The following is a 26,444-nucleotide window of genomic DNA, read 5'->3' as shown; positions in this document are numbered from 1 at the left end:
TTCCCCTCTCTCTCTGCCTGCCTCTCTGCCTGCTTGTAATCTCTGTCTGTCAAATAAAATAAAATAAATAAAATCTTAAAAAAAAACAAAAGAAGAGATGCAGAGAGCATTTTCTCTTTCTGCCACGTGAGGGTACATACAGCAAGAAAGCCCTAGTCTATCAGGCAGCAAGAGGATGCTCGTCAGAAGCTGACCACGCAGGCCTCCAGAAGTGTGAGACATAAATATCTGTGATTTAAGCCACTCAGTGTATGGTATTTTGTTATAGCGTCCTGAACTAAGATAGAGCCATAGTTCCTTTGCACATGTTCCCTTTAGATTAGTTTTACATCACTTTGTGATAAAATGTGTACTAACTTTTGTAACTATGTGATTGTTAGGTACAATCTTTAGTTCATAGGTTATCGTCAGTACCAACAAAGATGTTGTCTCCTTTCGACTATAAATGCTGAAAGGGCAAGGACTCCACCTGATTCCAACTCCGTCAGCCAATATGGTTAAAAATGAATTAAGTCACTTAATTCATTTTTAATGAATTAAAAGTCATTAAATTTTGTGGTGCATAAATTGTGTGGTGCATAAACAATGAATCTTGGAACACTGAAAAAATAAAATAAAATCTAAAAAAAATGAATTAAGTCAGATACATGAAATAATTGGGTGACAGTTTTACTTTTCCACCTGCTACTTTGGACATGTAGATACAAGCTTACTAGAAACTGCTTTGTTCAGTATCAAAATTGCATCTTGTATCACAGACATATTCATTGATTATATGGTGCTGTTGCTTTGGAACTTTTTTTTTTTACTAATATGGCATAGAAATAGGATATTTGTGATAACCAATGGGCTAACTAGTTTCATTTTAAAAGATTGTGTGGACATTTTTTTTTTTGTCCTTTAGGTATTTTTTACATACCAGAAATTTCTCATTGGCTATCTAATTATCATTGCTAAGACTTTTAATAATTATAATGGCTTACATTATTAAAAAATAATATTCTGCCCTAATATTATAATGTAGTTTGAAAATCATTGTGCTGCCTTTCTCTGGTGTTTTAGTATCATTTTATTTTATATTTGAAATTTATATTTAATATTTTATATTTAATATAAAATCATTTTATTTTATATTGTACCATTTTATTACATTTTTTCCTATTTTTAAATTTTTGTTATCATCATATAATTGACATATTGGTCTTACATTTTAATTTTGAGGCTGCACGATATGCTCTGAATATCAGTAGACTTAAAGATGCAGTCTGCAACCTTGGCACTACCACCACTGACAGTGTGATCTTAGGTAAGTCCCTCTGCCTGTCTGGAACTCAGTTTCTGTGTAAAGACTTGGGCTCTCACTCTGACACTTTGCTATAGCAGTCTGTAGTTTATGTTTTGTGGTTAATTTGTTTCTACTGATAGATAAAGTGCCAAATTTGCCAAGAAGATTTACATTTTATTTTAAGGCGGCTTTCCCTAGAATAATATCATTCACACTAATTTTTATTCCTATATCTAATTTTGAGTGGGAGGAAAAGAATAGATTTGTCGTTTGTGTATCAGGAATAAACCCAGAAAGTAGTACATGCTTGTGAGAATCATTTTATATGTGGATTCAGAAAAAGAGGTTGAGAACTCCAGGGCTTAATTCACATGGTCACTAGGCTCTGTACTCCATGATATTGCGTGTTCCCATTTTTTCCATTTAAGATATCCCTCATTCTCTGTATCAGGAACCAAAAAGATCCATAATATTCTTTGAGTTACTTCATCTACTACACTGGGAGTTATCATTTTCTCTCCTTTTAGCAATTCAATGATAAGTATTACATATTCTGAATAATTTATTCTATTTAGAACAGCCATGTTGTCACTTATTTATAATCGGTTTTAAGCAACCACAAATTCAAATAGGTAGATAGATAGATGATAGATAGATAGATAGATGATAATAGATAAAGAAAACAGCAAAAAAATTGCCGAAAAGAAACAGATACAAACATAAAAATGTGGTAACAGTCTCATTGAATGTGATAACGCAAATCTTAGCAAGACTAAAGAAGACAGAGACAGGGAAAAATAGGAAGAGCAAAAGTGATATTGGAAGTACCTTTGGGGATTAAAAATGGCGGTGGGACAACTTGCTGACACCTGAACAATGGTGGGAGTATCTGCAGATGACAATGGAGAGCTGGAGAGAAATATCCTTTAGAGCACTATAGCTTTCCGAGGACATTTAATATAAGGGCAAGTTCTACACGACTCAGTAACCCTCTAGGGATTCTTAGTGCCAATTTAAGACCAAAGCTCACCAATTAGAACAGCACAGCATTCTGGAATTATACAGTGTTGGGGAAAGCAATCTTTCATACTCCAAAGAGCAGAAAATAGCAATATATTACTGCATGGTTCAATTTGTCAGTTATTCATAAAAAATTTTGATTCATCAAGAAAATTTTGAAATATTTTGAGAAACTTCTATTTTATAAAGCAGAGAACTAAATATACTTTCAAAAGTCTTTATTGACAAAAAGAGCACTTTTGTTGAGTCTGAAGATTTCGATATTGTGTTCTTTCACTAAATGACTTTGAAAAAAGTCATTTAGCTTCTCTGAGTTTCAGTTTTTTCCCTCTGTTCAGTAAAAGCACTTGTTTTCCATGCCTTGCAGAGTAAAAAAAAAGTATTAAGATCTAACTGGATAGATGTATGTTCTTTGGGTAATTTAAATATATAAAATACATAAGATTATGTTATTGTGATTAAAATTTTTAATGTTTAAAAATATTGTCTAAAGGAGCTATAATCCTCCGTTTTCCAAAATCTCATGCCTGATAAAGAAAACATCACTGCAGAATAAATCAGTTACTATTGATTTCAAGGACCAGAATTCTTCAAAGGAAAAAAGAAACCTAGTAAGTACACAAACAGTAAGATGACTTTATTTACATTTGAGCATGGAATTTGACTTAACTTTGTACTTAGTTAAACTTGATGAAATTTTGGTTTTATACATATAACAAGGTAGCTTCTAAATGAATGCAATTATTCAGCCTTCTAAAAGCATACAGAAGTCTAATTGATGCTCTGTGATATTAGTTTTAAACATGATTTTATAAAAGATCAAATTTGCATTTAATGGAAACTTAACACTGACACATACTTATCAAGATATGGAGGAGTTGGCATTTTCGTACATATGGTTTCTGCTTAATAGAAGTGCTTCTAAGTGGGAGCCCAGGGGACCCTCAGCCGGTTTTGCCAGCACTTGGCTCTTTAAGATAGCTCTGTTGGTTTCAACACCCTGTGATTCTATCTCTAGTTATGTAAGAGCATACTCATTACACATCTTTATGTGTACCTCCTTTATACCTAAGCAAAAATGTTGTAGTTTCATAAATATAGTGGATTTCTTATCAGCTTTGTCAGTGCTAAGCAGTGGGCTGGGGCAAGGTAATAAATCTCTTTGAATAAATTGGTTGTTGTAGATGAACAGCATGATACATGAGGAAATATTGACTATTCATGTTTTCTTCCAGAATGAGATTTGTATCAAAATAAAGAACTTCTACACCAAAGTCATGTTCTGTTAAAAAATGAAAGACTATTATGCTTTTGTGATTGGAGGCAGAATGGGGTGAATTTGGGTCATATCTTGCAGGCTTTCAAAACTCGTAATTTTTTGATGGAAGGGCAAACCAGAAGATTTGCAAATTCATTTAGAAAGGGATGGGACAATGAAGAGTTATTTCTTTCCAGTTTTTCATTATAGAATTTGCTGCAAAGCAAAAATAGGAAAAGCAGGATAGGAAATCTCTATATTTGGATACTTTCCACCAAACGCTTCTAAAATATATTCTTTGCAATTGAAAGACTGTTTTTACTGTTTTACTAAGGGGGAATGAAGCTGTTTCAAAGGTAAAAGGACAGCAGGGGAATGGCATTAGGCCATGTGATTTCGTGAATTTGGCTGCCAGCTCTCCTAGTTTGTAAGGTGGTGATGGAAACAGCAAGGGCCACCTGTCTGCAGCAGGAATTCTCGCACCCACTAGAGGGGAGATTCATTTGAGTCAGGAAGTTCTCATTTGGGGAGGGAAGTTTAGGCTTACTGTTCATTTACCACTTCCTATAAAACTGCCGGAGGATCTGTTCCAGTGATTGGACATTGTGATGGGAGCACAGTGGGTAGAAAAGAAAATGAAGTAAATGAGATGGTGCCTCTGGAGACATGGAGCTCAGATATGCGTCCCAAGGTCTGGCCTCCATTTTTAAAACTCCATGTCTACTGTATATAATAGGCTTTCACTTAGTTTTGGATTACAGAAACCTAGGGTAAGACTCCAGGATTTCTAAGCTGTCATTGCCAAATTTCCCCACCTTGGGAAAACACTCTCAGGTAGTGAAGACCTCAACCTGGTTGGACGTATCATGAGATGGAGATTCTGCTTGGATGGTATCAGCTGATATTGAGGCCATTTGAATGCTCAGGAGAGTAGGTTCTTGTACTCATGTAGACTGGAAGGTGAGCCCATCTTAAAATAGTAGTGGGGAGAATTGTTAGGGTTCAAAGGAATGAAGAAGGTGGATAGGGGTAGGCAGGTCCTGTTCCAGAAATACCACAATAAGGAAGCACAGTTGGGGAGGAATCCATAAGCACATGTCCCTGGCTCTCAGATGGAGAAGTCATCTTTAGACTTAGTGTAAAATGGGTTGCTGGATGGATATTTGGAGCCAGATAGGGCGGTGTTCCCTCAGGTCAGGATGGCTATGGAGCTGAAGTGGAACAGAGTCAGGACCAGTTGTGGCAAGTGTCCCTGAGAGGGGGTGAGGGCTGAGGCTGTGGGGAGAGCCATAGACTGTGCAAATCTAAGCACAGTGGCAACTCAAGTGCACATCCGGCTGGCTGTCCTCATAGTTTGGTCTAGCACCCAGTGAGATAGGAGTGAAGTGGGAACTTAAAGTTCATGTCAACCCAAACACACTGGATTCTAAATTTTATTTATTGTATGTTCAAAACTCCTGTGGTTTTGTAGTGCATGCTTTCTTCCATTTGTTCTCAGAAAATTTATTTATAAAAGCTGAAATTCTGCCTGCTGTAAAAGTAGTTGCATGGAAGAAGCATACTTCCCACGTTTTAACCCCCAAACATCTAATAACACAGGAGAATAAAACTGGAGGAGGATTTGGGATGTGGCCCAGCATAGCCTAATACACCTAGAGAATCTTTGATTCTCTTTGATGTCTCATGCCTTCCTAAAATCCTTGTAAAATTGACAGTGTGTTATATAAAAAGCCATGCATCCTTATTTTAATATAATGATGTGTCAAATTTCTTTCTAATTAAAACCCTAATACAGCACCACATACTCTGGCTAAATGGGCTATAGTTTGAGAAGCATGGATTAAGTTTATGTCTCTCATCCTTGCTGGCATTATGGCCTTCATCAAGTTACTTCCCAGCTCTGAATCTCTGTGTCCTGTGTAGAATGTGAAGAGAAAAGAAAAGAATTTGCTCTAAGTATTAAATGAGAGACTGTGCCCTTAGTAGGCCTTCAATACATGGTAGTGTTTTTTGTTTTTGTTTTTGTTTTTTTTTTGTCATTTTAATGAATTGTAGGACTGGAGAGAAGTAGATGCATCCAGAAGACAGTGTCTTGAGAGGGCAGAGGGCCTATGGAGACCAAGCATGTGGAACCATAGCCTTTCCTAGGAGGGAGCAAATGTAGAGCCAGGAAGAGCTGTGATAGCCACACATTTACATCTGGCACTTTAGTAACATCGTATCATATCATATCGTAATTGGCTACTGAGGGGGGCTGGTGACCAAAGGCTGCTGCCTTTGCCCCTGAATGTGATTTCTCCCCCTCCCCCTTCTTTAGGAAAAAGTCCTTAGACTTCCTTCTTTTAATGTCTATGGAAATATTGCAATTCTTTAGTTGAGATTGAGTCATTTTTAGTTTCCACTATTGTTATGGTCTCTCAGACATCAAATAAAAATGAATTTTTAATTTTATTTTCTTACTGTGGCCGATGAAAGCACAGGGTGTGATTACCTTACATGTAGATTTCTGTACATATGGATGGCTTCACAGAAGCAGGGTCTTGAACCCACAACCCCACCATCAGTCTCTGACCACAGTCATGAGGGGTACAGACAACTCCTATCAGTGACCCTTCACAAAGCCTCAGTGTGCCACTGCCTGGGGCATATCACCAGATTCTGATCATTGTCCCTTGAGGGATGAGCAAAAATAAGAAAACAAAAAACACCAGGGAAAATTCTGAATATAGATTGAAGTGATAGGCTGTGTTACTCTGGAAATAAGAGTCAGAATAAGTAGGGAATGGCTCTGCTGAATATGGAATTATTCAACAAATCCACAAATAAGGAAAAGAAAAAGAGAGTAACTCCTTTGAAGTGCTCTTAATGATAGGTTCTTAAAAACAATAAAATAAAGCATATTTATTCATAGTTCCTCCTTTTTTTTTTTCTTTTACATTTCACACAGAAAGGCTAACAGATCTTATGGGTATCTTTACCACCCTATTTAACTTTTATATTCTTAAATCTTTTTTCAAATTTTTATAGTGAAGAATAGGTATTCATCTAGAGTAACATAGCCTTCCTTTGCAAAGCAAATTGGATTGTAGGTATCTAAATACTTTTTCTAGCCTTCAGGAATTTTTTTTTTTTTTTTTTTTTTTGTGCACCTAGTGAAAGATTTAAATGCATCTGGCTACTAAACAAAGACAGAAAGGTCTGAAGTTTGCAGGTATGGAACCCTACAGTCATTATCTGCCACATCAAGACTTTTAGGTTGGGCTTTAGGCTTGGCAGATAACAGCTGTCTTAGTCTGCTCAGGCTACCATAACAAAATACCGTAGAGTTGGTGGCTTAACCTGTAACAGAAGATTGCTTTCTCATAGTTCTGAAGGCTGGAATTCTGAGATCAGGGTGCCCGCAAGGTTGGGTTCTGCTGAGAGCTCTCATCCCAGGTTTCATGTGGCCAGCTTCTCACTGTGTCCTCACATGGCAGAGAGAGAGAGAGAGAATGAGAATGTGTACGCGCATGCATATGTGTGTGTGTGTGTGTGTGTGTGTGTGTGTGTGTGTGTGTTTGTGTGTGTGTTCTGGTATCTTTTCTTATAAAGACACTAATTTTATCATGAGGGTCTACCCTCATGACCTCATCTAAATTAATTATCTCCTGGAGGTCCCATCTCCAAATACCATCACATTGAGAGTTAGGGCTTCAAAATATGAATTTGGTGGGGGGTACACAATTCAGTTTACAGCTTCATCTAACTATAGGTTCAATCTTGTTGGGTGTTTTTTGTTTTTTGGTTTTTTTTTTTTTTTAATTCCTAATGTTGGGCCTGGCTCTGGACAGCAAGATGCTTGGGATTCTTTCTGCTTGAGGTTCTGGATCAGTGCTAAAGCTGTTTTATTAGTGGTCGTACTCTGAACTTAATGGTATCATCTTTTTTTTTTTTTAAGATTTTATTTTTTGGAACCATTCCATGTTCATAGAAAAATGGAGAGGAAAGTTAAATTCCCATATGCCTTGGTACACCACCACTCTCCTCCACACACACACAACACACACAGCTTTTCCCAGTATCCACAACCTGCACTGGAGTGGTACATTTGTCACAACTGATGAACCTACACTGACATATCATTATCACCCAAGGCTCATAGTTTACACTAGAGTTCAATCTTGCTGTTGTACATCCTGTGGGTTTTGACAGATGCATAATGACATATATCCACCATTGTAATATCATACCGAATAGTTTCACTGTCCTAAAAATCCTCTGTACCCCGTTTATTCATTTCTCCCTTCTAAGCCCTGGTGACCTGATGTTTTTACTGTATCCATAGTTTTGCTTTGTCCAGCTTGTCATTTAGTTGGAATCATGAAATGTGTAGCCTTTCCAGATTACTTCACTCATTTACTAATAGACATTTAAGATTCTTCCGTGTTTTCTTATGGTTAGATAGCTCATTTATTTTCTTTATTTTTTAATTTATTTTATTTTATTTTTTGGATGAAGATGGCACTGTCTTTGTCTGGATTCCTGCCCTTGACTTCAAGTCTCTTGGCACCTAGATTTGGGCCCTTGTGCTTCCACCAGGAGCCTGAGTCTCCAACTCTGCTGCTTAGATCTTGATCCTCAGCGTGTGGAACCCAAGTTCTATTTGCTATACTTCTTTGTTTCATTCATCTCTCATCTTAGATCCATGTTTCTTCATGAGCATAGCCTGGTAGTTCACTGGCAAATGTTCTTTGAGAGAAGTCCCTGGCTTTCTGTTCAACCCAAAATTTGTTTAGCCTTCTCTTGTGCGAAGTCCCATTTTTGCTGGAACCCTCCTGGTATGGCAGTTGATAGGTAGGAGACAAGAGTAATGCTATAAAAATGTTTGTGCACTTCTTCCTGGTTAAAAGTAAGTCCGTTCTGAGCAACAAACTAGAATTTTGGTCCTGATGAGAGAATTCTGCAGTGGTCACATGGATTCAGTAAAAAATTCACACACGTGCATGCCTCCTCCCCACCAAACTAACAAACAAAAACACTGAAATAGTAGTCGAGATGAGTTATTAAAATATCTTTTTTCTTGTCCTTTCTAACTGAGATTGATATTAGGGATTTTTTTTTTGAAACTTACCAATTAACACTATTTTTTTTATGAAGATAGAAGCATTTTTGTGTTGTTGCTGTTGTTTTTATTTAAATGTAATTTAACTAACATATAGTGTAATATTAGTTTCAGGAGTAGAATGTAGTGATTCATCAGGTGCATATCACACCCAGTGCTCATTCCATCAAGTGCCTTCCTTCACACCCATCCCCCACTTACTTCATCCGCCTACCTGCCTACCCTTCAGTAACCCTCAGTTTGTTTCCTATAGTTAAGAGTCTCTCACTGTTTGCCTCCCTCTCTATTTTTATCTTATTTTATTTTTCTTTCCCCGTTCTTTATGAAGCAAATGATTCACATGCAAAATGTATTACTTTCCCTTCTCCCATTCTCCCTCCCATCCTGATGTTAAACAGGTAGAAAAATCCAAATAGTGGAGAAGGATGTTGGTAGTTTCATGTGTGCTGGTATTGTAGCAAGTTAGAATCTGAGAGCCAGGGTTTGACTCAGTATCACTAATGTAATACTGACTTATTTGGTTCAACTCTTTTATCACCATCTATAACTGCATTTTTTTTTTCTCACAGAGAAATAAAATGGTATGATGCAGAAAGAACTTTGTTAAAAGCATTGGAACATTAACCTTTCTAGGTTTCTCTGTACTGATATAAATGGCATAATTGCATATTGTGTTTGAATCCATGTGGGAAGTCTGAAGCGATGTTGTGAGAATTTATATGCAGGTTGTTCAAGCCCTGTGAAAATATGAAAAAGCCACTATATTGGAAAAACAATGCAACATTAACAAAATGCATGGTTGTTTTACAATAGTAGATGCAAATAAGTTGGAGGAGAGGAAGCCAGGCTTGAGAAAACACAACAATGGGTCAGACAGAGAAGATGGCTGTTACCACTGGTATCGAAAGCACCCTCTTTGCATGGTCTTTGAAAAGAATGGAAACAATACCATGAATTATGAATGTATGTCATAATTATGCTTAACTTCATTCACAATGACCTGTTCTTGACCCCATATGTGAGAACAATTTGGTAGTTGTTTCTTTTCCAATGGAGTGGTTGAAATCTCTTTTGTTTCTCTTAAAGTGAATGGCTAAATTCTTGGTTACAGAATTACAGATGATTTAATTTAACATGAAATGAATAAAAAATGGGCTTACTCCCACCTTGATTGCTGTCAGCATTTTAATAGTGGAAGAAGTGTCTTTTTGTGCCTGGGATTGGACAAGATCTGAGGGAAAAAGGTTTAGAATGCAGGGCTGAAGAAGCATCATGCTGTCTGTCCCCAGAGAGAAAAGAAATCTGTCCTCATTTTGAAATAGCTCTTGGCTATGGCTCAGAAACACTCAATGGGCAGCTTTAGAAAATGTAGCACTTTCTTTGACAAAGACAAAAATCACTGTATGTCTGTGTAGTCCTCAGGGAGATAGAGGAGGTTAAAAAGTAAAGGCAGAAGTTCTGTAATTGTAAATAAGAATCCATGTTATATTTTCATGTGTATGCATGTTTTTTAATTAGAAAACATGCATTCAACTGTAAATATGAGTAAAATATTCTTAAAAGTTTCTGATTTCAATTATTTTGTTCTATATTCAGACCATGTGTTCCAAACCTGCATTAAGGAGTATATAAGATGTATATAAATTAATTAATATAATTACTACATAAGAAGATTTTACCATAGTCTGAGAATGTTTTTTCATCATTATTTTCCAATCTTCAAAAACATTTTTACCCAAGGTGGGGTAGTCCTCATTTTGCAGTTGAAGTGAGCTGGGGCACACATCTTTTCCTGTTTTCTACCAATTACATCTTTCTTTCCCACATTTGAAGTTCTAATCTTAGATTTCCTTCACCTTTATATTGTAGGCAATAGAAACTGCCAGACTTAAAATCAGTTTTGAACTTGAAGAGTTTATATAGGGTCAATGGAGTTGGAAGTTAGGATTCTTTTCTGTTTAAAAGGTATTTCAACCAGGAAAAAAAAACAATTTTTTTTTTTAAATTGTTGTTGTTGTCTGTATGAAACAGTATAAGAAAACTGACATATAAATGAGATATTTCAACAATATGCTGAGATAAGGCCCAGAAAATTAGTTTAGTTTCAAAATGTTTCAGAGTTGTCCTTCTGGAATAAAACCACCCTTATAAAAAATAGGGAATACTATTTTAAAATTTCCTTGACGGTACTGATGTGAAACCAAGCATATTATCAAAGAATACATTCTGCCTATCTGACCTAATACATATCACTTTAAAAATGCTATTTGTTTGTTATGAATGTCATTCTCAGAGAGTGGATGGAAAGAGCATGAACTTAGGAACTAAGCAGAACTAGGCTCAACACTCACTGAGTAGACCTAACATCTGAAGACCACTCAGGGTTAATTAATCTCCACACCTTCCTTGAAGGATTGTTTTAACAGAATTTAATGAAATAAAATATGTAAAACACCCAAAAGACTGTCTGCATATAACAATTTTCAATGAAAATGTGTTCCTTCTTCAATTCTCAATGTGGTCTAAGGACCCAGAAAAAACAACACATAGTTTTCTCTTTCCTATGCATTCATCAGATAGTACAGGAGAAAGTTGAGTATAGATCACCTGACAGAGCCTTAAACAATCACAAACAAGTAATTTTGGGAAAAGAAGAAATACTTAGAATATAAGGAACATTCCCAATAATTTTGTCTTGGTGATAGTAAAAGGCCAAGGCACTGCTAGGATATGCCCTAAAAGCCCCAGTCCTTTTGAGCATAGATGGAATTGCTGTGTTCTGGAACTGCTGTCCAATGACCAGAAAAACAACAGAGGGTTACTCTGTAAATTCGTCATCTGCCATGATCACTTTATTCCTTGTATTTAATTGTGAAATTCTATTTTTTTTTTTTGAGAGAAAAAAAAGGTCTGAAGTTTGTAAGTTTAGAAAATAATTATTATAATATTTTAACTAGTAATTATGAATGGACATAATTCTTAATTTAAATCACATATGATACAAAAAATATGAGATAAATATAATGTGGTGTCTCACATGTAAGAAATTATAACATCTCTGTATCTAAGTCAGCTGTATTTGGCATAGTACTTGTGAGATAATAAGATATCATCAATAAATATTTTTTGTCTACTTAATCTATGTCAGGTCCTGGGGAGAGAGTGATAAATAAAGAAACCATGATCATTATTTTTATGGGGCTTATATTACAGAGAAGCAGATAGTGATACATACTAGAAGAAAAGGAAACAGAATGGACTATAGCAGGTGGGGTTGAATGGTTAGGGAAGCCATCTTGGAGATGGTAACTACTAAACTAAGACCTGAAAGATGAGAAAAATTCAACCACATGAAGATCTACGGCAAGAGAACTCTAGGCAGAAGGAACAGGAAGTGTGGCAAAGCGAGCAAATGAGCATAAAGACCATGCGGTCTTTGTTCAGAGAAAAGGGGAAAACAAAGAGTGTGGCTGGGGCCATTATGACAGAGGGTGAACTTGATAGGAAATTAAGTTAGAGAGATGAGTAGGTTTTGTATGACCATGGTAAGTAGTTGAGTATTATAAACTTAATTGAATGGAGCAGGTATCAGAGAGTTTCAAGCATGGAGATGTCATGTACAACAACTGGTGCTATGTGGGGAATGGATTTTAGGGAACAAGAGCAGAAAGTAAGGATATAATTTAACTTGTTATGGCAGTGGGCTAGATGAGACATGATGGTGGCTTGGGTCAAGGTCATGGAAATAAACATGAAAAGGTAGATGGATTTTTGAAAGATTTTGAAGGGAGAACTAATAGGACTTGGTGATGAATTTGCAATGGGGGTGGTGCTTAGTAAGAGAAAGAGGAGATTCATGAGTGACTCATGCTTTTGACTCAAACAATGGAGTAGATGTTTCTGCTGTTTAAAATAGGGTTAGACTAAAAGTAAAAGATTTCAGGTGGATCTGGAGTTCTGTTTGGGACATGGTCCTATTAGACATTCAAATGGAATTGAGTATAAGTCTAGAGCTTATGAGAGAAGTAAGAATTGAAGATAAAATCTTTTAGGTCTTTAGCCTATAGATGGTGTTTTAAAGCCATGGCACTGGATTAATTCACTTGAAAACATAAGAGAAGATCTAAAACTGGATCACTCAAACATTTAGAAGTCAGCAGCACAAGAGAGATCCCATAAAGGAGACTGAGAAAGAAAAGCAGAAAAACATGGTACAACCAATATTAAAATAACTATACCAGCAAAGACATTAATAAAAGCATTTTAAGTCATAATAAAACCATTTGAAGAAAGTGATACTGGTCTACAAGTGTGAAATGCTCTCGAAAATTCAGGAAGATAAAGAGAAAAACAAGAACATGGGACGGAGCAACATGGAACTGGCTGGTGATCTTGTTAGGAGCAATTCTAATGGAATTCAGGGGAGAGATGATCAAATGGAGTATGTGAAGAAGGTGATGTAGGGAAATAGAAACAGGCTCAGATGACTCAAAACTTCTGCTTCGAAGATAAGGAAAGAAACAGGAATGTAGCTGAAAGAGACATGGGATGGAATAATGATAGGATGGAAATGTGTGAATGGCCAGAATCCAGGACACAATCACAGGATGACCTTCAAAAGATAAAGTGGGATCATGCCATTTTTTGGAAGGTCAAGTATATGCCATGATATGGAAACTGGTGACAACAGCAGAGTATACTTGCTGGTAGGTGAGGAGAGAATTCCTGTCCGATCATGGCTTTTGTCTTGAGTAGAAACGAAACATGTTATAAGCTGAGATGAGAGTTTGGAGGGAGAAAGCAAGAGATGTGAAATAATTTTATAGAACAGTTGAAGAGCAAAATTACAGGTCTCTGTTGAGAGCTCAATTGAAATGAGTAGTTAGTAATATTGCTTGGTCAGACTGTCCATGTATAAGTTTTCTGGGTCTGCCATGACAAAGTACCACAACATGAGTGACTTAAAACAACAGCAATTTATTCTCTTGCAGTCCTGGAAGTCAGAAATCCAAAATGGAGGTTTTGGCAGTGTTGGTTCGTTCTGGGATTTCTGAGGGAGAAAATTATTCCATGCCTCACCCTTAGCTACTGATGGCTGCTGGCAATCCTTGATATTCCTTGGTATGTAGATGTATCGCTCCAATCTCTGCCTCCATTTTCTCATGGCCTACCTCCTCCTGTGTGTGTATCTGTGCTCAAATTTCTCCTTTCTTCTAAGTTACCAGCCATATTGGATTTAGGGCCCACCCTAATCCAGTGTGACCTCATCTTTTTTTTTTTTTTTTTTAAGATTTTATTTATTTATTTGACAGAGATCACAAGTAGGCAGAGAGGCAGGCAGAGAGAGAGGAGGAAGCAGGTTCCCTGCTGAGCAGAGAGCCCGATGCGGGTCTGGATCCCATGATCCCTCGGATCATGACCTGAGCCGAAGGCAGAGGTTTTAACCCCCTGAGTCACCCAGGTGCCCCCAGTGTGACCTCATCTTAATTTGATTATACCTACAAATGTTTTCTTTCCAAATAAGGTCACACTCAGATTCTAGGTGGACACGAATTTTAAGTGGACATGAATTTCAACCCAGCACCTTCAGCTGTAAACGTTCTTTAGATATGTTTAGCTGCTTGGGTCAAAATAATGAGTGAGTTTGGGGCGCCTGGGTGGCTCAGTGGGTTAAGCCGCTGCTTTTGGCTCGGGTCATGATTGCAGGGTCCTGGGATCGAGCCCCGCATTGGGCTCTCTGCTCAGCCGGGAGCCTGCTTCCTTCTCTCTCTCTCTGCCTGTTTGTGATCGTTCCCTGTCAAATAAATAAATTAAATCTTTAAAAAAAAAAAATGAGTGAGTTTAATCAGGGTGATGTTTATAAAAATGTTTATGTTGTCATTTCCTGTATATGTTAACTTTAGGCAAAAACTTACCAGATTAGTATTGATCATGGTTTTTGACAAGTGAACAAAATGTGTCTTTCTTTGGTAGGAAGATATATTTTTAAATTAGATTGTAAGTTTTGTGTATTTCTGATGACCTTAAATGAAGGGGGGAAAAGCTGAGAACTATACATCTTCTGCAGCTTAGCTTTTGATTTCAGAGATGTTTTATTATCTGGATAAGAGTCAGTCTGGAAGCCTGACTTTAATGAGATCCGGTTCTTTTTTGTTTGTTTGTTTTAATTGCAAGGACCTCATCGATTTCAAAATGAATTCCTGCTCCTGATTTTACAAAGGAGAAAACTGAAGCATATAGGTGTTAACTGAATTACCAAAGGCATTATATTTAAATAGAAATTCAGTTGGTGGAACTCTTAGTGTGGTGTTATTATTGCTGTGCCATAAAAATTGTTCCGAACCTTTTGTTCTTCATTTATAAAGTGAGGAGAATATATCCCTTGACTCTGCATAATGGTTATTATAAGTATAGAATGAGGAGAAATAAGTGAAACAAGATCTGCAAATCCTGTATTCACCCTATTGTAATGGAGACCAATTTCCATAATTCTGGCTTCTGACAATTGGATCTTAATTCCTAATTCCCTTATTGTAACATTATAAGTATAATGAAGTACATGTAAATATGAAACCTATGTCTTGCTTTAAAGTGAGTAAATATTGGAAAATGTGGAAATTATTACATTCCTTCTGTTTTACTCACCAAAACAACAATTTCTAAATATGAGATATCTTTCATTTCCATATCATGGATCCTTTCCTTCTATTTTCCTAATTATGTATGTATCTAGTTTTGTAGCAATAACTCCAAAGTTATCAATTTGTCAGTCTAGAAGAGCAAATAAAATATCAAAGACAGTGTGTTTGACCACATTTGCAGTTTGTAAACAGGTCTTGGTTGGGTAGCTCTGTTTGCGAAGTGGAAATGTGGTCAACAGACCCTTAGTCCCTACAGTCCACAGAAAAGGCTAAATCGGCTTCTGATTTTTACATGATCAATTACATAAAATTTTGATGCGATTAAGTGATGCATTGCTACTGTTCATCTCTTTGCACTCAAATTTAACATATGTTTACAAAGGGACACTGATCTATCAGCAGATTAAAACAGTTATATATTAAAAGTTTGTCAGGACAATAGGTTGCAAAATAAAAGTTTATTTTCTGCTTTTCACACTTTCCTTTAGTGTACAGAATATGGGCCTATATTCTGTATATGTTAACTTTAGGAAAGTTAACATATAGTTTCCTTTCCTCTTCATTTTAAACTTACTGCCTCATCCATTAATTTACAGAATTAAAAATCATAACTGAATTCTCTTACCTCTGTTGTGTGCTTTCCAACCGTGCACATCCAAACAAGGCCAGGACAGCCCAGCTCCAGTGGCCCATGTGATCCTTCCGTGGGAAGGAATATGAAAGGTAGGTTGTCAGCAGTGTCCATATCCTTAATGAATGTCAGCCCTTGAAGCTGGGCTCACCTGTAATAAGAAATTTGAAAACTTTGCTAATTAGAATCCCCACTTTAAAGTAAAGGAGGAAAATCTATTGGCACCCTGGTCAGTTTCTAAAGTTCCTACCTAGCAGCTTTCTCTAGTACAGATGACTTCTCCAGGCAGGGCCCATTAAGAAAACAGCCTTAATTTTGTATCCAGAAACTTCTTTTATGATGAAGTGAATCAATCAGAATGTTTCAGTACTGAATAAAAAAATAACTATAAAGCCCTATTTGACATTCTGAACCAGTTTGCAAGTTTGCTTGAATCCTGTGACATAGATAAGTGAACTCCACCCTACCACGGATTGAAACAACCCATGAAGACAGTGTTCTTTGAAATAATCTCCAGTTCCCACTTTGGAATGCACCAAATAGTTATATAGTCAGAAAGTAAGAATATAGCTAGCAGGTATAGATTCTCCCAGGGAAGGAATAACTAGGAAGATATTACCATTATGGATCAAGGGTCATTACAAAAAGTTTTTGTCTTTAGTTCTGACTAATTGCAAGAAATGAGCTTTTGGCAACGAATATCCTTTGGGTTCTTTGAGAACACTCAAGTGATCAGATCAGGTTCTGGGGTTTTCCTTGGACTCTGATAAAGTCTAAGAGGAAGAACCTTCTGCTTGCTTTTAAGCTGGCATCCCCTCTGAGAGGCAGCTGTTTCTGATTTTTGGGGTCCAGACAAAGCCTCTTCTCAGGGGTTTTCTTGGGGAGCAAATCTGCTCAGTCCTACTTGCTCCATATTCTCCAGTTCTGGGCATCCTCAACCTAACCTGTAGGGCTTTATCCCTACCAGTTTGTAAGCAACATCTGACACCCTTTGGGGAAGGAGGCAGAGAGCTGGGGCAGATACCACTGTATTCTACCTGCTTTCTCTGATGTGCTTGCAAGAACAATAAACTACAAAGGTTTGAATCCTAGTTTTGCATTTGCTATCTGTATGCCCCTAGGCAAGTTACATGACCTCTCTCTGTATTAGTTTTATCATCCTTAAAATAGGAATTATGCTTTTGATAAGACTGTTCAAAGAATTAAATGTGATATTTTATGTGAAAATGCTCCTAATATAGAGTAGGACTTATGTAAAGAATTTTCTTCCCCTGAAACCTGGCATTAAGCCTCCAAGAAAGAATAGCGATCAATCAGGGTAGCTGGAGTATGATCCTAAGGATTTATATTTGACAATTCCCTCTCAATCTGGCAAATTAGTTCCTTTGCTTTGGGGAAACAGGTGCTTCTGTCTCTGTATGACTTCTTATCCACCCCCAGAATGGACATCTTTCTCCATTTTTTTTTCATACTTCCAATGGTCTTCACTGTCTTTGTATGGCTTAATCTCCTTCTTTGTTAAGGGTGGGATGGGAAGTCCAGTAAGAAATATTTTCTGGTAATGCCTCTCTAAAAGTTGCCACTTAGGTATATACTGCTGATACATTCCTGCCTTTATTATTTTTAAAAGAGTTTATTTATTTATTTATTTATTTATTTATTTGAGTTGACACGGGGAGGGGAGCAGAGGGAGAGGGACAAGCAGACTCTTTGTTGAGCGTGGAGCTCAATTTGGGTTGGGGGGCGGGAATCAGTCCCATGACCTTGAGATCATAACTGGAGCTGAAATCAAGAGTCTGACATTAACTGATTGAGACACTCAGGTACCCATTTCTGCCTTTATATCAGTGCTTCCTACAAAGGGAGAAGCAAGAATGTCCTAGTCTTGCTAATAGAAGTAACCATTTGTCTTTAGAAATACCTTACAAAGTTTATTATCTACATTTTTTTCTCACTGTTTTGTCCTCATTTCCCTGAAATACAGTATATAACCAATAAATACTTACAAAAGAATTAATTAGTTAGCTAGGGCTTGAGAAGGACTTGGAGGTATACGTATTAGTGAGAGAAGAGACAGTAGTAATAAGGTGGTTGAGGGAAGACAGTACAAAGTAACCTCAGGAGTCTAAAATTTATACTGGTAGAAAGAGTGAGTGAGAATCACAGGAAAATTTAAAGACTTATAAGTCATCAAAGTAGAGTGCTTGAAGAGTATTCTAGTCTTCGTGTGATCACAGGAATCTAGGCAAAAATAAAGTTACTAAGTGACCAAATTTTTCTGACACTGATAAAGTTGGGATGCAGTAAATATGCAAAAAATATACTGAGTGGAAACAGGTATGAAGCAATGGACTGACTATATAAAGCTAATGATTTAGTCATTTCAGGTGGCCTGGAGGTCTCATAGAATTGTTGAGTCTGGAAATGGTGTTTTCCAAGCTCAAGAAGAGCAACTCTATGTTCTACATTCACGGTGAGGGGGAGAAATTACACTGGAGGAGGTGCTCGTATCTCTCCCTGCCTCCTCTTCCTCCCCAGAGAGTGGATGGATATCTTCTTTAGGAATAATAGCAGGCAAAAGCCTCACGAGTTCTGAGGTCTGGCAACAATTATCTGCCCTGACCCATACCTTCACAGGCAGAAGTAAAAAGAGGATCCCAGAACAAGCCCACACATCTACCCCACACAAATGCAATCTCAGCACAACAATATGCCTTGGAGACCATTAGGCTTCACCCAACTTGACCTTCATCTCTATTTATATCAGCCCTTACAAGGAAGCTTGGGGCTTGGAGATCATCCCAGATCACTTCTCATCTCCAAATTGCTATGTAGATCTCCAAATCAAAACCCTGTACCCTGTGAATTTTTAGTCTATTACCAGCTTCTTCTGTGAATTTCTCCTTCAGAGAATTGCAGATCTCTCATGTGATGGCTGTTTTTCTTCCTCCCCTCTGCTGCCACTGGGCCTGGAGATAGAGTAGGTGTTCTTGCTGCTTCCAGATATCACTGTTCACCCTTCCTTCTTAAAACTCTTGAACTTTAAAGTTTATGCCAACAGACTTTACCACTTGTTAACCTTCCTTTCTGTACCTATGTCACTCTCAGTCCATTCCGTGAAGACATCTGATTGTCACTCTCACCAGAACTATTCCTGTGATCATTATTGATAATTTCAATATCTAAATCAATGATACTTCTAATACCCTGGCCTCTCTCCCTAGAACATTACTCCTCTACCTATCTCCGTCACCCACTCCCAGACTTCCTCCATAACTATCCTACCAGAACTTCCTGTAATGGTGGAAAGATTCTGTATCTGATGTGTCTGCTGGCCGCCCAATATGGTAGCCATCAGACACATGTGACTATCGACCATTAAAAAAGTGGCTGATGTGACTGAGGAACTGTATTTTTTTTTAATGTAACAGAACATTTAATTACATCAGTTTCCCATCAATACACTATTCATTTAATAAAGATTGTATTGGCCCTTTCCATTGGTTGGCAGGAGGGTCTTCTGCTAAGTGTTCCATGGTTTATTCTGTATCATTTTTTATTGCCAGACCTAGTTATATTTAGCCTGAAGAATCACCTATTCTAGTGACCACCCTGAAGTTAGTCTTCTAATTTCTTAGCATCTTGTTCTGCTTTAACCATAATTAGCTTTTCATTTGTAATCTGTTCTGTATACTTTCTATATGCTGAATTTTTAAGAATTTGCTCAAGATTATCAAGAATCTTTGTGTATGGGGGCGCCTGGGTGGTTCAGTCAGTTAAGTAGTGAAGTCCTGATTTCATCTGAGGTCATAATCTTAGGGTCCTGGGATCAGCCCTGCACCAGGCTTCCTGCTCAGCCCTGCTTCAGGATTCTCTGTTTCCCTCTCTGTCTGCTCTTCCCCAGGTGCTCACACACACACACACACACACACACACACACACACACACTTTCTTTCTCTCTAAAATAAGTAAGTAAATCTTACTTTTTTTAAAAAAGAAGAATCTTTGTATACAATATTCTTAACCTTTTGTGTGTACTCACACATATAGCCAGTCCCACAGGGCTAGTGGTCTTTTTCAACAAATTCACCATGATAGCTAATTTTAATGAATCAATATTTAAATTTGAATAGTCACATGTGGCTAATTGCTATCTTTAGAAGAATTTATCATTATCCAAAGCTATATCCTCTCTATAATTTTAAATTCAAATATCACTAACAACTTTTAAACCATTACCTCCTATCTTTTCAACTCATTCTCTCTCTTCACTACCCCAGTAATAGCAAAACATCTATCAAAGAGTGACCCCACTAATTCTATCTGCTTTCTTGATCCCATCTTGCTTCTTTGTATCCTTACTTTACCCTTGGTCTCCAGGGTTTATCAACACAAGAACTACCTTACGTAGATGTTTAACTCCATTGTCTGCCTATCTCTTCATCAGACTTGTCTGGAAAAATCTCAACTCTTTAACTGCAACTCTTCACCTACTCCAAGCCTTCACTTGTACCTTAAACACGCCTAAAGAAAAGTACCAGGAGGAGCTTGGCTGTCTCAGTCAGAATAGCATGTGACTCTTGATCTCAGGGTCTTGAGTTCAAGCCCCATGCTGGGTGTAGAGGTTAAATAAAAATAAAACTTTAAAAGGAAAGTACACGATCATGCTCACTGGTTAGATTCTTGATCATTAATTTTAAGGGGCTCTGAGTGTTGGTCAAGTATCCAACTGCATTTCATTATATTTTTACTCTTCTATTCTCCTAAATAAAAATTTTCACACTTTTTCTATTCTCCCTAAACATCTAATATGTTCTCTCCTTTACAAGACCCTCGGCTTGTGTGTTTTTTTTTTATGATAATTTCATAAAGAAAATGCAAAGAATAAGAAGAGGACCTCACATCATCTTCCACTTCCTGTTTTCTCTTTCCTTTCTGTTCCCTTCCTGAAAAAATCAATATGTTAGGACCAAGCAAGCAGATACCTTTATGAGAGTTAAGATGGCAGGAGGCAGAGATTAGTAAGGATGGTGTCTATGGAGTAAGGCAGCCTGGCATGGGGCTTTAGAGCTCACATTGGAAGAGTAGGTCCTCAACACCACACTTACACACCACTTTCTTTATTATCAATCATCATCAGTTATGAATTAATGGACCCTTCTAATTCAAGGCTAACCCCTCTGCTTGTCTACTCAATCCCATCCTCTCTTGATTAGTTAAGGACATCCATCTTCTCTTCTCCATCAGTTGATTTACTCCCATCAGAATACTAATATTCTGCATTATCTTCTGTTTAAAAATAAAATCTCTTGACTCCACCTTGTTCTTTAGATACTGCCCTGTTTCTCCTCTCTACTTTAGAACAAAATTCCTTGGAGGAAAAATGGTTTTATTCTCCATCTTCAATTCCTCTCCTCTTGTTCTCTCTTGAACTTCTTTCAGGCACACTTTAATCTCTACCACTATGCTAGCATGCTCTCATCAAGCTCATTAGTGGCTTCCACATCATCAAATCTCGTGGTTAATTCTTAGTACTCACTCATTTCACCTCTCAGCAGCATTTAGCAGAGCTAAACAATCACTCATTTGGAGGATTACTTTGTTCATTAGGCTTTTGTGGGAAATCTTGGTTCTCTCAGCTTTACTTAAGAATAATCTATAATTTGACCACTACTGAGCTGGTGCTGTCCACAGTTGGGTCTTCTCCAGATTATTATAGTAGCCTCCTTAGATGGTTGTCTTGCTTGCATGCTGCCCTTTATTAAGTCTAGGCGATCTTAATAGCACAGCCAGAGATATCCTTTTAGATTTATGTCAGATCATACTTCTCTTCTGGTCAAACCCTCCCAAGGCTTCGGTATTGTTTTTAGAGGAAAATCCAGAATCCTCTAGGACCCAACCCTCTGCACTTCTCGGACTGGATTTTCTATCAATCTCCTGTCTCATCTCTGGGAATTGTCCTCACTGATTTTCCTTGGGGGCTTTACACTTGTTTGAACCATAGGACCTTAACACTGTTTCCTCGTCTTCCAACTGTGGACATAGATCTTTCCCTTACTTCCTTCAGAGTTCTACTCCAGTATCACCTACTCAGGGAGACTTTCCCTAACCACCCTATGAAAATAACACCTTCCCCCATGCCTCTGTTCCCAACATGCCCTATTCTGCTCACTTTGCTTTTGTTTTTTCTGTAACACTCCTTGCCATCTGATGTCTTATATATTTGCTCGTCTATTTGTTTATTATCTATCTTCCTGGCACTAAACTGCCTTCAGTGAGGGCAGGGGTTCTGTTTAATTTGTTTATTGCCATTTTGCTAGCAGTAGAGCACTGCCTGACAGATAGTATGAACTCAGTAAATATATTGAGAGGTTTCAGAAATGAATAATAGATCTCATTCTTCAAGGTCAGATATTAATTATTCTGAGAGAAAAATCCATTAAGTCATTATGAGTTATTCATACCTCAGTGTAATTTATGTCCAATTACAGCTAAGAAGACCTGAGGGAGTGGGAACAGGTGGGAATCAGGACACCTAGCATCTAGGAATTGTCCCTAATGCACTCGGACCCTAAAGTTCTTGTCGTCGTCGTGGTTGCTTACATTTCATCAGCTGTAAAATGATGTTGGGGCTAGATTGGAGGTTTTTAGCCTAGGATCCAGGGAGTGGATGTTCCCACAATGAGCTTTAGGGGATATGAGCATCTTCTATTGCTGTATGAAAAATTTCATGGCCATGTAAACGTGTACATTTTTTTTTCTAGATGAGAGAAAGTTATGTGACCCTGAAATAGAGTAGAAGTCCTTGAAGTCTCTTTTCGTCTTAACTTCATATGATTCTAAGTTTTGAAAGAGGATGGCAGGAGGCAGCCTGATGCTGTTCTACACAGGTAGAAGGCAGTTTTCATTCTACCACATCCTGAGCAAGTCACTCCTCTTCTCTTGCTTTGTATTATGTGACTTTTAAGATGAAGGGTTGGGACTAAATGATCCAAAGTTATGCCTTTTGACTGTAATTCAGTATTAACAAAACTGACAAAAACAAACAAACAAACAAACAAAACCTGTATACAGCTTGGGAATTCAGACGGGTCCTTGCTGGGCCATCAGAAGGCAGAATTGTAGATCTGCTGAAGTTCTAAGAGTACTTTGAGGTAAGTAAGAAAGGGAAGATAGAGAGGTGGTTTCTGCCTACGACTCCAGCTGAGGGACTCAGTGACCTCCTCAGAGACAGAAGATGAATTCTTATGGATGGTTGACTGGGAATGGAGAAGAAAAAATCCTGTTGCCCCTAAAGAGATGTGGCATCTGATTCCTTAAAGTATAACCTCATAAATGCTGGAATAAATTCTGGAAAATATTCTTTATCGTGTTGAAGAATTTTATTTTGAAGGGTTAAATGGGTGTGTGTAGTCTAATGCTCCCTCGTCATTCTACTTTTCTCATTAGAATTCAGATAACATTTTGTTATTGAGGAAATGAATTTGCCACAACATGCATAATTTTGATTGGTTTCATTCTCTTAGCTCTTTCCCCCTGCCCTCCAAGCCCTTGCTAGTGCCTGCTATTTCTTTCTTTGTAAATGTGTCCTGGTTGCTCTGGAAAAGAAATTTATGGCTAGGTTCTAAGAATACACATGGCCTTTAGAGGAAGTTGTTTGAAGCCTCTCCTTTCCCAGACAAAAGGAGGTTGGGGACAACAGTGTGGAATGTGGAAGGTTGATCCAGTAATCCCCCTCATTCTTTCATTCAGTACCCACTGCATGCCAAGCACTGTGCCAAACACTTAAAGTCAAATGAGACACACTCCCTGTTCTACTGTCTCCCAGCCCTGGCAAAACAGAGCGGGATGCCCTCACCTAGGGATTTGCTCGGGAATCTACTCTGTGAAGCCTTGTTGCTCCTCCCTCCCTGGAAGTGGGGAGGCAGGATTGTAGGATGACAAGGACAGTGTCTTTGGCCAGTAGACAAGTTGTCTCCATTCCTCCTGCGGGGGAATGGGACTGAATAGGGTATTTTTTCCGGGCCTGGCCCAAACTGGGCTGTGCCTCGAGGGCCCATTAGGCTGCAGGTCACAGCAGCTGGAGCCCAGGCGCCCAGAGCCAGTCACGCGTCTGTGCTGCCCGCTCCACGAGGCACAATGGAGTCATTGACTATTTATTTACTCCGTACAACAAGGCTGCTGTTGACTTAATTACGGGAGCCTCCCTGCCACCCCCTGGATCTTTAAATGACTAACAGACTCTCCATTGCCGCTAATCTCTCCTTAACCTCTGTGAGTCCTGAGTCTCCCCAACCTGGGCGGCCGCAGTAGGTAGATAGGAGGCACAGAGATTCCTCAGTGGTGTCCAAGAAGCTAGAGACCGGTGGTTTTGCTTGAGAGCCAGGTACGGTTTGGCAGGACTGTTTCGGTGTGTTGCAGGACTAGGCTGAATCAGGCGCTAGCCCCAGGGCGTGCGCGGTAGCAATGCTGAGCCAAGCTCCGGTGGGGGCTTAATTTTAAGGGGGTTGCAAAGAAAGATGCAACCAAAGGACAAACTCTTGTTCTTCAGCCAAGACAATCAGTGCCTGGAGACGCAGAGCCTCCCTCCTTCTGGGCCTTCAAAATTACAGATCTGAGTGCCGCCGGGGATCAGGGCTACTGGGGGACTCCGCAAGCCGCGGGACCTCACCTGGCCCCTTTGCAAATTGTCTCCCTGCTCAGGGGCGGCCTGCTCCAGCTCAGCCTCACTTAAATCTTCTCTCAAATCGCTGCTCGCCAACTTCCTCCCGCGGCAACTTGCTAACTCTCTGCTCTAGTTAATACTGTAGGGCCGAGGATAAAATAGCAATGGTATTGAATGGATGTTGACTTATCCGACCCAGAGGAGCAGAAATCAGAGATTGTTTGCAGAAGCTAATCGTTTCTGCTGAGAAGCAGGGGAAGCCTGTAGGGCTCGCCGCCAGCGGCTCCTCCCCGAAGCCAAGCCACGGGTAGACTCCGGGTCTTAGGTGCTCCTCCCCACCTCCGGCCCAATAAAAAATGCTCCAGGGAATTAAGACAGGCGGCCGCCTGGCCGGGACTGCTCTCCCGGCTCCTTTCTCCAACGTTTGAATTTGCGACTTCAGGTTCGGCGCCCACCAGATCGCAAACCCAACTTCTTTCTGTAATTTGCTTAGGTCGATAGTTCAAAGACCTGGGCGGGGCGGGTGGCGCGTGGCCGTTTGTCATTAAGCACGGGACCCGCACAGAGACTTCTCGCCAAAACCCTCTCCTCTTGACACTCGGGGGAAGTCTCTGCTTTCAGCAACGGAGGCGAGGCGAGGTGAGGTGCACGGACTCCAGGCGTCTAAGGGGGTAAGGGCAGCGCTGGGGGAGAGCGTTAGTAGTGTACACAAGAGGTGCAGGTGGGGGTAAGTCGCAGGTCAAAATCTTTACGCAAACCTCAAAGGGAAATGACCGTAGTTGGACTAAAAGGGCCACTTTGGAGACTACCAGCTGCTCCCCAAATCCTGGCGGCAGAGAAGTTTCGTTGCTATGGTTTCGAAGAGGTATAAAATCCACCACCCAGAACTAAACGTGCTCGGGCTCCTTGTACGTGTTGTCACAACCCAGGGCCCGGCGAATTCCTTGGGGGTTTGCATCACTCTCTGACCGAACATCTCAGTCCCGGTCCCTCCATCCCAGAGCAAGGCGGGAGGTGTGCGCAAGAGATGAAGTCCCGGCCAGGGGATTTTTAACGTCCAAGCCTGGAGGCGCCCAGAATTCTCGCACTTTCCCTCCTGCTGTCCAGGGGCGAGCGCTGCGCCCTGGTGGCCGCAGCCGCCGGGAGTGTGCGGCGGTCGCGGGGAAAGGAGCGCGGCGCCTTTAAAGCAAGAGGCGAGGAACCCCCGCCAGGAGGCGTGTCTGTCTCCGCCGCCGCCGCCGCCGCTGCTCCACGGTCTCCGTCTCCGCCGCCGCCGTCACTCGCGCTCGGCGCCCGCGGCTGCGCTCCTCCGTCCGGGAGCCGCAGACTTCCCGCCCGACCTCCTCCGCCTGCTCCTCCCCGAGGACCACCCCTCCCCCTCCCCGCCTACCTCACCCGCAGCTAGAGGTAAGGACCCCCCCCCCCCCCACCCCCGGTGGGCTCCGCTCGGGGCTGTCTCCCGGGGTGTAAGTTCCCACCGGAGGGACCGGGGGTGGGCGAGGGGCTTTGAACGCCTGGAGAGGAAGAAGGCGAACAGCCGCGCCGCGGAGCCCGGTGCGCTCAGGGCACCCGCTGGACCGATTCGCTGCGAGTGGCTTTGTCCCGCTCGCCTCAGCCAATTCCCGTCAAGGATACAACTGGCTCGGTTGGCTGCGGGCGCTCGCGTTCTCCTCATAAAATAATTTAATAAGTGGACGTGTCAGGAAGTGGCCTCAGCTACTGGGACTCACGTGGGGCGAAGAGAGACAGATGGCAAGAATCTGTGTATCTGCCTGCGGGTCTGAAGAACTCCCCAGCCTTCCTTCCATCCGCCCAATTTTCCATGAACCCTGCTCTTTAGTTC

At 39.8% G+C, this 26,444-nt stretch overlaps 1 protein-coding gene and 1 pseudogene across 3 annotated transcripts in view; one reads left to right on the top strand and one right to left on the bottom strand.

Annotated features, from left to right (window-relative positions):
• Positions 1-19,400: 19,400 nt before the first annotated feature.
• Positions 19,401-20,029, bottom strand: LOC131834558 (NADH dehydrogenase [ubiquinone] 1 alpha subcomplex subunit 5-like; annotated as a pseudogene).
• A 5,689-nt stretch (positions 20,030-25,718) lies between these two features.
• Positions 25,719-26,444, top strand: part of GRIK2 (glutamate ionotropic receptor kainate type subunit 2) — a 644,466-nt gene continuing 643,740 nt past the window's right edge. For 2 of the 3 annotated variants that reach the window (XM_059177000.1, XM_059177002.1), the window contains exon 1: positions 25,719-26,008. The gene's annotated coding sequence lies outside the window, so the exon portion shown is untranslated. The remainder of the gene's footprint in view (positions 26,009-26,444) is intronic. The other variant, XM_059176999.1, reaches the window with a different exon arrangement.

The sequence above is a fragment of the Mustela lutreola genome, chromosome 6 (genome assembly GCF_030435805.1).
Source record: "Mustela lutreola isolate mMusLut2 chromosome 6, mMusLut2.pri, whole genome shotgun sequence".
Lineage (NCBI taxonomy): Eukaryota > Metazoa > Chordata > Mammalia > Carnivora > Mustelidae > Mustela > Mustela lutreola.
Note: the sequence above shows the minus strand (reverse complement) of the source record. Positions and strands in the feature narration are given on the sequence as shown.